Here is a 14,490-nt window from a genome sequence, read left to right as displayed (position 1 = left end):
TAATGTGTTGGTTGCCTTTGCTGTGAAACTTCTATTCTTCTTTCCCAGTCAGTAGTTCTTTTGGCTTTTTATACACTAAACATAGTGGGATCAAGTTGTAGCATTACGTTAGGTGCATGGAACCAAAAGACCTATTGTGTTAAATAGATAACATTGTGGAAAGAGTTATTGGGTTATTCTGGGCTTCTAAATCATAGTAAAAGACAAATAAGATACTAGGTTGCATTAACTAATACGAGTATTATGTAAATCACAAGCTGTACTGTTGGCATTTGAGTGATCAAATCTCATTTTGAGGATACTGTATGTATCTGGTCACCCCTCATGATGTTGCTATCTAAAGGGTTGTAACCAACATGGCTTGAGGGATCAGGAATTTGCTTTATGGAAAGTTTAGGGAAATTGAGCCTGTACTCGTGGCAAAAATGGAAGGCACTGAGGTAATCTACTTTAACATTGAAAAGTATAATAGGGCTGGACAAAAATTAATGAAAGGAAATTGTTCATTGAATACCAGGGAACACCAATTTGTTTTGTTTGGGAATAAGAAGGAAAGTCAGAGCAAGCTGTTAACTGATATGCAATGGGTTTGTGAAATTTTACCAGAAAAAGTAATTGGACTGTACGGTACAAATTCGGTAGCTAAAATGGAGGAGATTGAAAGAGATGGTGTCAAAATTGTTCCAGGCAATTTGATGCATTAGCTGTTTCCCATTCTTAGAAATTCTTGTTTAGTTATAAACTGTAGCTTGATGTTTCTATTTGCAATAAATGTTTTGAATGAACTCTCTGATGCCATGGTTTCTACAAGCTTAACTGGATTGTAGAAATGTTGGCTTGCCTTGATCTTTGCCACTATGTGCCACATGGTGGAGACAATGACTACACTGTTGCTAATTTTCCACAGCTAAGGGTATGAAATCGATTTAACTATTTGCTTAAGACTTTCTAACTTGTCCTGGGGGTGGGAACGGGAAGAGATTACTTCTGTTTCTAACATTGCCTATAATAAAACCAGTTGAATTATTTTCTTCTCTGGATCGCACATTTCCTAATAGGGTATGATTCAAGGTTCTCTTCCTATGCTGTCCCATTAAACTTCCACTGCATTATTGTGCCAGCTATATGAATTATATTTCTACAGCGTTGTTCATGTGACAGTGAGAAATTTTGTGCTTTTTAGGATATAGAACAGTGTCACACAATAGAAAGGAGTTAATTGTCAAAATCATAGTTGGAGAAGAAGCTTTTAAAAACTGAGTAAGTGGTGATAAGATGGAAGTATTGATGGAGTTCCAGAGGGCAGCAGTGTAATGGCTGAAGGAGTAGAGGTCAATAAGCGGAGTGGAGGGAGAAGGAAACAAATAACACACTGGCTTTTGAAGGGCCATAAGGCTGGAAGAAGCCACTGAGTTGATAACTATCTTTTGAGTCATCACAAGGCAATTTCGGTATTTAATACTTTCTAGTGTTTTTTTTCTCTTTCTCAACTTCCACCACACTCTGCAACAAGAACGCAGGTCATTGCCAAGCTTCTTCCAAATTTGGTTCAACTGGGATCGTGGATGGAAAAATATCTACTGATCCATTGCCTCAGCTGCTCCGAGCAACATTTCCAGTACTAGACAGGTTTGTGGGTTGTTGTTCATGCATTTCTGTAACTAGCTTGTATGAGCCAGAAGCAAACGTGAAGATTGTCAAATAATTGCAATTGATCCTTTCCTGAAAGTCTTCCAGGTAGTTGTTATTGGTGGTAACTATTAATTTGTAATCCACTAAATCAGTATATCATTTCAAGTGGAAGAAATTATTTCTGTAGAGTTACGGCCATCACTGAAATGCCAGCTAAAGCAAGATTTCTAGGGTAGAGCATTATCTCAATCAGAAGGTGATTTGTTGATATTTGTAATTTTGTACAGGATTCTTATATAATTTGTATGAATTTCTAAAAATGCCAAGTAGAACTACAAGAAAGAGTTGCCATTTCCATCAACTTTCCAAAACATGTTGACTTGTGTGGCTAGAGTGGCTAGAAGGTTTAGGAATGATCTAAAGCATATTTAAGATGATTAAAAGATTTGAGTAGAGAGAAACCCAGAGCGAGGTAAGAATAAATCTGAAAATTAGAGCTAAGCCATGCAGGAGTGAAATCCAGAGCACTTTTTCATAAAAGTCTGGTGGAAAACTTTAACAAAGTTGGATAAATAGAGTTGAGGTACAGATGGGCCATGATCTAATTGAATAGCCTACTATTTTGTAGCAACTATCATATGCTGATTTTTTTTTTCAAATTGAGTAAACTGCTTGATCATTCAAGGCTATAGTGGAGTCACCACCAATGTTGATGAGGGGATTGAATAAGATCAACCTCACAACTTGTTGCTTCAAACTCCAGGCCCTGATGAGGGCTATTTGTTACGATTCTGTGTCTTCTATTGCAGTTTTGGTGTGTGTTGGAAGATTTAGTCTCCCATAGCTAGCTGCAGTGTGAGATTAATAGATGTCACAATGTAAATTGATCTCAAATAAACCCGACTGGACAAGGTAAATGATGAAACAATTGGTGATCTTAAGTTTCGGCTTCCAAATACTGTAGATTGTACAAGATAAAATCTGAAGATCATAATTCCACAGTTATGAGTTCCTGGGAAACAGGGTAAATGATAATGAGAGTCTTAATTTGAATCTTGATTTCAGTACAGTGAAGAGAAACACCCTGTAAGCTCATTTGTAGCTCATGAGAGCAACTGCAGATGAACCAATACCAGATACAACCCTTTTTAAGAAGCACTCTCATATGCTAGAGAAAAATGATTTACTACAGAGCTGTGCATAAACAATTAACTACAGCCCCATTTGTAATGTAAGATATAATTTCCAGTAATTATTTAATTGTCCTGCCTTCTCTGCTCCCTTTATGTAAAAGATTCTAAACAAAAAAAAAACATTCTAACTTGACCAAGGCATGACCCTGGAAGCAGACATCATTATATCAGTATTTCAAACAGTGCAGGAGAAATCCATCTCTTTTTTTCCATTACATGCTAACTTTTAAATACCACTGCAATATGTTACACTAAAACCATGTCCATGACAAATTAACTCTAAGTACTGTTTCTTTCAATGTGCTGTTTATCATAATGAATTTAGTGATATTTAATACAATTACTTGTTTGTGCTGCAAACGTATAATGTTAAGTGGTAGTGTTCACTGACGCACAAGAAGATAATATGATTGGACACCCCAGTTACCAAATGTGGAATTGAATAGTAGAGACCAGCACATTCCCACATTTGATTTTCCAGCTTGTGCTGCATGAGTTCTCAGCCAAGGCGCATTTTGGGGTGCTTCAATGAGTGGCAGTGCCCTGAGCTAGTCAGCTGATCAACCCTCCTTGATTGCCTTGAGGATTCCAGGAATGGAAGATTAATTCCTCTGGTACAAGTGCGAGTAATACGGAATAAAATGTAAAAGTCGAGTTTGTGGTGGATGCATATGTTTATGCACATGAATCAACAGCATAAATTCCTGGTGCCAGACCCTTTTCTGCCATCGATCTCTTGAAGGGGAATTCACAAGGCTACAGTTAGTATTACAGATGGTCAACACTGAGGAAATGGTGTGACTGGTATGAGTAGGATTGTCAAATTTGCATTAGTCAAAACCTTGATGAGGTGGATTCACAAAATATGTCAAGCTTTAATAGAGGATTGGTTTAAACATTAAAAAAAAACTTCAAACTATATTCCTTAAGCTTGATATGTTGTACAAATATTACATGGTCTGTGGTGTAAATCCTGTTTGGCCCAACAGGTCTATGCTGGTATCTACACTCCATATGTGCCTCCTGTGATCCTATGTCATCTCCTCCTATGAACATATCCTTTTATCCCTTTCTCGCTACCTTCCCTTTTGTGCTGTTTGGTTCAGACATTCAAATGTGTTGCATTATTTATTTGGTGCTTAAAATGCAAAAACTGCATACATAACCACTGGACCAACTTTTTTTTTCTAAAATAACTAAGTGATACAAAACTGAACAGACCCAACTTTTAAAGAAGTAAATGCAAAGTATTTGCCAACTGTGGACAATGGTTAAAGGATCACTATTGTGTGTAAAAGTGAACTGTCGTGTTCTGTTTTATCTGTTGCAAAGTCTAATTTTAAGGTGTACCTATAATTTTCGGCTTGTTGAATTTAGAACTTCCATCAGTTCAATTTATTTTCCTATACTTTCTGTATGAGTTGTGTATAAGATTTTATAACACCTCAATTGGACAGAAAAAAATTGTACTTTGTTCAGTTTTATCGCCCGGGCATTTTTAATATCTCTCTCTCTCTCTCTCTCTATTTTTATGGTTATTTAACTGTTGCCTGGATTTTATTTCGGATGAAGCTTTTATCATACGAAGCAAATGCTTGTTGAAGATTCTTAATTTTAGCAAGTGCTTTAAATGAAAAATAAAATGAAAGTTGTAGTCTAGTACAGTAGTTATGCATGTGATTTTGTATTCTGTTTGTACACATAAAGATTAAGACATCAAATTTCTCCATAATCTCTCCCTCCCTCCTCCAAGATCTCTGCACTCCTTCAAACCTTGCAGCCTGGACATTCCTGATTTTCATTGCTCAAACTTCCTTCATGACTGGTGGGTCAAAACCCTGAAACTCCCTTCCTAACTGCACTGTGCGTGCTCCGACAACACATGGACTGCAGTGGTTCAAGAAGACAGCTCACCGCCACCTTTTCAAGGCCAATTGGGGATGGGCAATAAATGTTGGCCTAGCCAGCTATGCCCATATCCTATGACTGAAATTTAAAAAAAAAAGCATTTCTGGCCATGCCTTCACCTGCCTAGACCCTAAGCTCTGGAATGCTCTTAAACTCTTCCACTTCACTACTCTCTCTGCTCCTTTTAAGATGCTCATTAAAACCTACTACTTTAGTTGAGTTTTTAGTCACCTGTCCTAATATCTCTATGTAGCTTAGTGTTAGATTTTGTCAATAACCTTCTGTGAAGCATATTGGCATTTTTTACTATGTTAAAACATGGTGTAAAAACAGTTTGTTCTGTAATATTTATTGAAACCAGACGTTTATTTGTGGCTTGATATATTTTGTGAAATCTTCTGACGTGACCCACTGATTACAGCCTTTAGTGATTTCTCCTTCATGAATCTGAAGGCAAGGCTGGGTTTGGTTTTCAACAGAACTGTTCAAGAAATTCACATATGCAAACTACAGCACCACAATCTCTGACTTTTGCCATCTTTCTACAATCCTGGAAACTCTAGGACAATCTGGAGGGTTGGCAGCCTCGGGTACACGACACCACCGAGTTAATTTAACGAACAACTGGATGCAACATTTTGTAGTTGTCACTCTGCCCAGTACAACCTGGTGGGATTGGGGTTGATGATCCTTCATTAGAACTGGGAAAAGTTAGAAATGTAATAGGTTTTGACCAAGTGAAAGTACAGAGGATGGGGGGGAAAAGGAACAAAAGGGAATGTCTATCACGGTGAAAAATGGGAGAGATTAAATGGCAAAATGGTTGGTGGTGCAGGACCAAAGGGAGTGGTAATGGGACAATGTAAAGTGAAAGATGTCTAGAGGAGGTCAGAATGGCAGAATAATGATCAACTGCTGTCTAAAGCAAAAAAGACAAAAGTGAAACCTAAAGCAGCCAACAAAAGAATGTGGTCAAAGGCTGCAAAATGCCTACTCAAAAGATGAAGTGCTGCTCCTTGAGCTTTGTTGGAACACTGCAGGAGGCTAGAACTGAATAGTCTTTGTGGGAGAATTAAATTAAAATGATAGGCCACTGGAAGCTTTGGGATATGCTTGTGGTCTGAACGGGCGTGTTCCATGAAGTAGCCACGCTATCTGCATTTGATGTCTCTAATGTAGAGCAAGACTATTGTGAGCAGTGAAATACAATGCACTAAAGTGCAAGATGTACACATCAAATCATTTCATCATTTTGTTAAAATTTATGCTAATGTATCACTATACAGTATGTGTAACTAATAGTGAAACATTGAGTATTGTTAAGCCTTTGTATTACTCATGTAATTTTTAACATTTAATATACAGGATTTTTGCACATTTCTAATATAGTCTTATTGTATAATGTATGCAGGAGTATATTCAGATGTTAGGAGAATGGCTTTCCCATAGGGTGACAGGAAAAATCTAAAGGAGTCTTGTACAACTACTTCTGGCCTTTTGATAGAACAAGGAGGCAGCTCACTTCCCAGTTGCCTCAATAGGTGAGTGATGCACGATGTAAGGAGACCTTGATGCATGGAAGATTATACGTCACCCCATACAGAACCACAGTTGAGATTACATGTTCAAGTGTTTTTCAGCTTCATGGGCTGCTAATAAGTGGAGCATGTGCAAAATATATTTCCTGGTTTGAACGTGCTTTTGTGTCCAAATTTGGCCTGGTTGCAATTATAATGCAAGTGTGACAATTTAGACTTTCATTGGCTGGAAAAACAGTGGGTTGAATGTCAATCTAACCAGTGCGGTGGGAAACAATCTGGGTTAAATTGGATGCCCATCTTATACGTTGCCTGATTCTTTCTTTCTTTAGGTAATGAAAACACCTTTACTTTAAAAAAAAAAGTACTAGTTCAAAGGAATATTGGGGTTAGGAAAGAAAGGTTCAACATGAGAAGTATAAAGTTTTCAAAAAGAAAAGCAAAAGGACTGAGACAGCAAACTAAACAAAATTAAGATTTACAGTGTAAATGATATAATGATCTAAAGGCTTATACTACCTTTAAAACTACTGAGATCAGTAATAACTAGTGGAAGATTTCTAACATAATTCTCTTACTTTTATATTAATATTGTTTATGTACAGAGAACTGGGAGAGACAAATACAAGTAAAATTTTTGAAATAAGAGAGATCAGACAGGGAGCAAAGGTGAAATAGTAAGTTTGGAATGCATGTGCATAAACGTACCTGTGGTTTACCAACCTTATTTACCACACTACAAGTCACCACATAGAACTAAGATGTAGTGACAATAATGGGGACCTGGCTGAAAAATGGGAAGATTGGGAACTTGGCATTCCTAGCTTTGGGTAGTTAGAGAAAAATGATGAAATAAAGGAGTTGGGGGGGTGGGGGGTGGCGGGGGGTGGGGGGTGGCGGGGGCGGGGTGGGGGGGGGGGGGCATGGTGGTGACAGTATTGATCAAAAAACTATTACAGCACTAGACAAAAATGTGGTTGAGGGGTCAAAGACAAAAACTTTTCAGTTGGAATTAAGGAACAGTAGAGGAGCTACTATACCACTCTGAATATTATAGACCACCAAATAGTAAAAGAGGAACAACTTTACATGCAAATTCAGAAAGGCGCAAGAACTACAGTGTGGTGATAATGGGGTTTTTCAGCTAGTCTTATATAGACTGGGATAGTAACAGGGCAATAAAAGGGGAAGAATTCCTGGAAGGTAAAGAGATCTCTCTCTTGATCAGTTTGTTTCCAGCTGCATGTGGCAGGAAGCTGTGTTGGGCCAAATTTTGGAGAACAAAGTGGTATACTTTTTTTTTAACTTTTATTTTTGGACTCAACCTCTCACTTCTGATCAGTGTGTGTTGCATTTCCTTTTTTTTTTCTTGGGGTTTTTAGTGACTAATAAACTTACTCATTCTTTGATGCAAGCAAGCCTATTCATAACAGAATAATCAACTTAAAATGAAATGAGCAGGGAGACTTAAAGCAAAGACTTCCTGTAAATTAGGAACTGTTTCCAGTGACAGAAGGGTTGGCATTTAAGGTGATCTAGAATGCAGTACCTGAGAGTGGTGGAAGCAGGGGAAATATAAATAAGGGAAAGAACAAAGGACTGGGACTAGGAAATAATTATTTTGGACAGAGTGCAAAATGGATGCAGTGTTAATAAAACTAGTGTGTAAGTTTGCACCTACTTGCTCATTACTATAATTTGAATTGCTTGAAGGTGCTAAACTAGAAAGCTGCAGGTTTAGCACTCAGGTTCTGATTAGGGACAATTTTAATCCAATGGTGGTTGCAGGCTCCTTGCACTCACTTCCACTGAAAGTTTATGGTGTCCTAGCTGGAACACAGCACCATGTTACAGGATGGCTGAGGGAGAGGTGAAACATTCTTGGATGCAGCCCTGGAGTTCCTAGCGGAGGAGGTACAGAGAAGGAGGGATGTTACGCACCTGCAAAGGAGAAGGATGCCAACTTCAGAGACTCTCCTCCCTCCTGTAGGCAACTATTTCTGGCCACTGCACCCTAGAAGTTCAAGTGCCAGATGTGCTTCTGCTCCAGTGCTAATGCTGTGGATTGCTCTATCTAAATGTTGGAGACAAGAATTCAAGAAACCCCATGGTCCTGACAGATTTAACAGCAATCTCAATGATTAAGGCCTGAAATATATTTGAAAACTGCACCTTGGTGGCAGAGGCAAAGCAGATCTGTTTTGCTCTGGTTAGCCAACCTTTTTTACATACCCACCTGTTTCACAGGCCTTGGTGACTTAACGTTGACATTATGACTTGAGAATATCAATTAAGTGGAACCAATTAAGAAGTTTATTGAGAGCTTAAATGTATTATTCCCAGAGGCTACATAATCAGACAGCCTGTCTGAGAAAAGCCAATGTTCCAATAGTCCTACTCTCCTGCAAGCAGAAAAAATGTTCTTGCAGTGTGTTTCAATTTTGCAATATTTTCCTGATAGTTTTCATTTTAGGCAAACTGATCACTTGTTTTAGGTGCTAATTCCTATGGAAGAGGAAATTACCTTCATTGATGTAAACCACTTGGGTATGAAGAAAAAAATTGTTGCTAAACATGGTATGTGACACAGGAAACGATCATTCAATTTCTTCTAATGAGCAATGCTTAATACCTACAAAACAATCTTAATTTTCCAGAAGGTTGCACAATTGAAAAAGTGCCCACATAAACATACCACTTTAAGGACAGCTTCATAGGCCAGGATATTCTGGTCCCACCAGTGGCGGGCATCATCACGGGTGGGACTGGAAAATTTGGAGACTGGCCAAAAGTCTGTTGACTTTGGACCGGACAATCCTGCTTGTGTACTGATGCAAGTTCATCAAACTAAAGCATTGACTCTCTATAACTCTCCACAAATGCTGCCTGACCTGCTGAGTGTCTCCAGCATTCTCTGTTACTATTTGTGTTGCATCTATTGTAATGTAAGAAATAGATGCAGGAGTAAACTGTACTGCTTCTTGCCTGCTCCACCATTTAATAAGATCGTGACTGATCTTTGACCTCAACATAATTCCCCATATCCCTTATTTCTTTTAAGCGTTCAAAATCTACTGATTTCAGCCTTGGAAATACTCAACAATTTAGCATATGCAGCCTTCTGGGATAAATAATTCCAGAGATTCATAATTCTGAATGAAGAAATTTCTCCTCATCTCAGTGTAAAATGGCCATGCATGCCCTTACCTTATGATTTATAATCCCTGGTTCTAGACTCCCCTGTCACAGGAAATGGACTTTCAGCATCCACCCTGTCAAGTCACCTCAAATCTTATATGTTTCAATTAATCACTTCTCATTCTTCTAAATGCCAGAGAATAAATGCCCATTCAATTCAATCTCTCCTCCTAGGAAAACCTCCTCAACCCAGGAGTAAACCTAATGAACCTTTACTAAACGCCATTTTAGGCAAACATATTCTTCCTTTGGTGTGGAGACCAAAACTGTACACAGGTGCTCAGTGTGGTCTTCAAAGCCCTACGCGATATAGCAAGACTTCCTTAATTTTGGACTCCAACCTTTTTGCAATAAAGACCAACTTACCATTTGATAAGCCAGGGAACTACAGACCAGTGAGTGTCATGTCAGTAGTAGGGAAACTATTGGAGAAAATTCTGAAAGAGAGAATCTATCTCCATTTAAATAGGCAAGGTTTGATCAGGGATAGTCAGCATAGCTTTGTCAGAGGGAGGTCATGCCTAACGAATTTGATTGAATTTTTTGAGGTGACCAGGTGTGTAGACGAGGGTAGTGCAGTTGATGTAGTTTATATGGATTTCAGCAAAGCCTTTGACAAGGTTTCACATGGGCGACTTATAGAGAAGGCAAATGCACATGGGATACAAGGTAATTTGATAAGGTGGATTCAAAATTGTCTTAGTTGTAGGAGACAGAGGTTGATGACAGAAGGCTGCTTTAGTGACTGGAAACCCGTGTCCAGTGGCGTACCACAGGGATCTGTGCTGGGTCCCCTATTATTCGTCATTTATATAAACGACATAGATGACTAAGTGGGCGGTAGGATGAGTAAGTTTGCGGATGTCACAAGGATTGGCTGGGTGGTTAACAGTGAGGTTGAGTGTCTTGGGCTACAGGAAGATATACACGGAATGGTCAAATGGGCAGATAAGTGGCAGATGAAATTTAACCCTGCAAAGTGTGAGGTGATACACTTTGAAAGGAGTAATTTGACAAAGAATTATTCAATGAACGGCATGACACTAGGAAGTTCTGAGGAACAAAGGGACCTTGGCATGTGTGTCTCTAGATCTCTGAAGGCAGAGGGACATGTTAGTGGGGTGGTGAAAAAGGCATATGGGACACTTTATCAATCAAGGCATAGATTACAAAAGTAGGGTGATCATGTTGGAATGGTATAGAACCTTGGTGAGGCCACAGCTGGAGAACTGTGTGCAGTTCTGGTTGCCACATTATAGGAAGGATGTGATTGCACTGGAGCGGGTACAGAGGAGAGTCACCAGGATGTTGCCTGGGATGAAACATTTAAGTTATGAAGAGAGGTTGGACAGACTTGGGTTGTTTTTATTGGAGTAGAGAAGATTGAGGAGCGACCTGATCGAGGTGTACAAGATTATGATGGGCATGGACAGGGTAGATAGGGAGCTGCTGTTCACCTTAGTTGTAGGGTCAGTCACGAGGGGACACAAATTCAAGGTGAGGGACGGGGTGTTTAGGAGGGATGTGAGGAAAAACTTTTATCCAGTGGGTGGTGACGCTCTGGAATGCGCTGCCTGGGAGGGTGGTGGAGGTAGGTTGCCCCGCATCCTTTTAAAAAGTACCTGGATGAGCACTTGGCATGTCATAACATTCAAGGCTATGGGCCAAGTGCTGGTAAATGGCATTAGGTAGGTAGGTCAGGCGTTTCTCATGTGTCGGTGCAGACTCGATGGGCTGAAGGGCCTCTTCTGCACTGTGTGATTCTGTGATTTGTCGTCTTAATTGCTTGCTGTCCCAGCATGTTAACTTTTTGCGCAAGAATACACAAATTTCTCTACCAACATTTCATAGATTTTCACCATTGAACAGATTCTGATTTTCTAATACTCCCACCAATGTGCATAACCTCTCATCCCCCACATTATACTCCAACTGCCACCTTCTTGGCCACTCATTTAAGATAGCACTGAGGTGGCCCTTCTCAGTATCTCAACCTCCAGCCACCAGCAATTACAATAGGTCCATAGTTCCTGGTTGACCCTGACGTCCATCATAAGTACTTGCGAAGAGGCCTCTCCACCAGGAAACATTGTGACCAGATTGGCGGAAATGACCAACATACACAGGACCTAATCAAGTGTCAGCACAAAGCTTTCAAAATATGTACCATACCTCAGGAGAAAAGTAGCAGTCCTACAGATGTGTGAATCTACAGGGACAATCAAACTGACTGAAGCTCATATTTCCTCTGTTCCTGCCTGTCACTGCTCATTAACTCCCTAGGGGTACCCCTCTCCCTTTCTCTCTATCCCTCTCCAGCACAAACCGCTCTTATGATTTAGATCAATTCATTTTTCTCCTGCCCTGACTGTATTTTATTTATTTATTCGTACTCAGTGCAGATGTCACTGACACAGTCTTCTATTACAGCCCCTGAGTGGATACCACCAGTGTGGATTTGGCTACCTTTCAGCCCCTGCGAGGATACCGCTAGTGCGGATTTGGCCCTTTGTTAGTGGCCTCCCTTTTCTCAATGCAGGGGAAGCCTCTGTCACAGGGCTCTGCTGCATTGATGGTCCTTCAATCAGAGGGGTCAAGAAGGCTGATGATAATGATGCGCCTTGTGAGGGATGGCACCCTTCCTCATTGGTGACTGCCTCAGCCCTTACCCTCCAGCAATACTGGGTGCCAATCATCAACTGGGGGTGTGTTTGGCATCTACTCAGTACCATAGACCCATTAATGCTACAGAGCATATTCTGTGCATGTCAGCGTGCTCTTCCTGCAGCCACTCAGAGTGCTGGAGCATGAAGCTCTCCATGAGGTTGGCCCACTCTCTCAATGGAGGAATTCATGCATTCAAAACCCTGAGCCATGTTGGTGCACATATGAAAATATGAATTATGAGAATGCGGCCATTTGGCCCCTCAAGCCTGCTCTGCCATTTGATAAGATCATGGCTGACGTGATTATAGCCTCACCTCCATTTTCCTGTCTACCCCCTATACCCTTTACTCCCTTGTAAATCGAGAATCTATCTATCCATCAGCTGAATGGACTCCTCCATTTCAACCCATAACTGCACATTGCATCAAAGAACTCCCAACATTTGGGCACACATCTCATGCTGCTAGTCAAAGTAGAGCTGCCTTTTTGCTTGTTACTCCCATAACTGCATCTGTACTAGCTGAGAATGGATGTATCTGTCCTTCATCCTCCAAGGGGAACTGCCCACAGCTACCTCTGCCTTTCTCACCTCCTCCTGCTCACCATTGACGTGGCTGTCAACTAATGCCATCCTTTCTAACCGTGCATGGAGACCCACTGATGTAAATGTATATGCACTGGTGAACTGTGCGCTTGTACGATGACATGGCTTTGTGGCTTTCATGTCTTCTGAGGACTCTGGTAATGCTGCAGTGACATGCACCCTTCCACAACCGGCCATGTGGGAGACATTAGAAAGAGATCATGAGAACTTGCCTCTTACAGCAGGTGCCTCTGCAGAGCTGAGGCTTCCCAATGCAGCTGAAGTGCTATGCTCTCATATGAGGAGTGTATCCATTCCCTTCATCTGGGTGTCATGTTGCACTCACCTTGCCAGAACAAAGAAGGTAATTGAACCTCTTATTGCACTGCACCCAGGTCCACCTGGCAACCCTGTGGTGCTCAAATGCTTGGCCACCTCCATCAAGGTTTGCTTAATTTGACTGGATTGCCTTCAGCCACCTCACCTTTCCCACACGCACTCTGGTATGACCTCCAGGATGACATCAGTAAACCTTGCAGAAGCCCACCCCAACAGAACATTTCCCTTTTTCCCAATACTGCTGCTAGTGCCCCATGTATGAAAACCCCCGTCTCTCATACCAGTCTTTGTGGCACACATTCAACTCTTTGATCTATGTCAGTTTATGCATGGCTCAGATAGTAATCCATAGATTATTACCTTTGAGGCTCTGCCTATTAATTGGATCCTAGCTCCTCGGACTCCTCAGCAGCATCTCATTCTACCTAAGCCATTAGTTCCTATGCAGACTACAACAAATGGATCTTCCCTCTACCACTGCAAGTCCTTCTCCAGACATGCGGCGATGTCTTTAAAACTGGAACCAGTCAGGCATGCAACTTCCAGAACCCCTGTCGCAGCTGCAGAGAACACTATCTGTTCCACTGTCTATATTGTCCTGGACCATTACTACATTCCTTTCATTCCCTCCACTTGAATGACCTCCTATACCACAGTGCCACGGTCAATTTGCTCATCCACTCTACAGACTGCCCTCATCTACAGGCAACAAGAACCTAGTCTCTTGGATAAGGAGAGTGGCTGAGGATCTTCCAGCATCATCAGTGGAGATGCCTTACCTGCCTGACTCGCAGTCACACAATATTGTCCATGACCACTAACCAAACCTTTACCATTTCCTAAAAGATGTTACTGTCTCTTGGATCAAAGTGTCCAGGAAACTCTCCACCTCTCTAATACCTGCAGGGAGCAAGACACTTCAGACTCCAGCTCAACAACTCTTGAGTTAAAATTTTTTGAGGTGTAGGCACTTCAGACATGGGATCATGAAGCTCTTCACAACGTCCACATGCCGCAGTTGTGACATGCCATCTGCATGGCCATCCCTATTTAACCATGTTTTATTATTTAATTAATTAGTCTTATGTATTTTATAAACTTGGTTTATGGTTTTTAACCTTTTAAGCACTTGATCTAGTTTAAGTTATGAGTAGAGTAGATTAATTGCCTGTCTCTCCTACGCCCTCAGCACTGAATTCTCACTTGTACCAAATTCCCAGCTTTTACACTTTGTGATGCAATGTGCTAATAGCTACTTTGGTCCATCTACTCTGAATCTGGAACATTTGGGGATTATTTAAAAAACTCATGAATGCTACAGCTGGATTTTTTTAACCAAAAGTACTGTGTAACTATTAAACCAAGGCCCTATCTGCCCTCTCATGAGGAAGTAAAAAAATCCCATGGGACAATTTGAAGAAGAACAGGGGAG

General features: G+C 40.7%; 1 protein-coding gene across 5 annotated transcripts in view; it reads left to right on the top strand.

Annotated features, from left to right (window-relative positions):
* The first annotated feature begins 6 nt into the window (after window positions 1–6).
* LOC121283135 overlaps window positions 7–14,490 on the top strand; it is a 123,968-nt gene continuing 109,484 nt past the window's right edge. For 4 of the 5 annotated variants that reach the window (XM_041197283.1, XM_041197282.1, XM_041197280.1 and 1 more), the window contains exons 1-2: window positions 7–1,629; window positions 6,145–6,274. The gene's annotated coding sequence lies outside the window, so the exon portion shown is untranslated. The remainder of the gene's footprint in view (window positions 1,630–6,144; window positions 6,275–14,490) is intronic. The other variant, XM_041197281.1, reaches the window with a different exon arrangement.

The sequence above is a fragment of the Carcharodon carcharias genome, chromosome 10 (assembly GCF_017639515.1).
Source record: "Carcharodon carcharias isolate sCarCar2 chromosome 10, sCarCar2.pri, whole genome shotgun sequence".
NCBI lineage: Eukaryota > Metazoa > Chordata > Chondrichthyes > Lamniformes > Lamnidae > Carcharodon > Carcharodon carcharias.
Note: the sequence above shows the minus strand (reverse complement) of the source record. Positions and strands in the feature narration are given on the sequence as shown.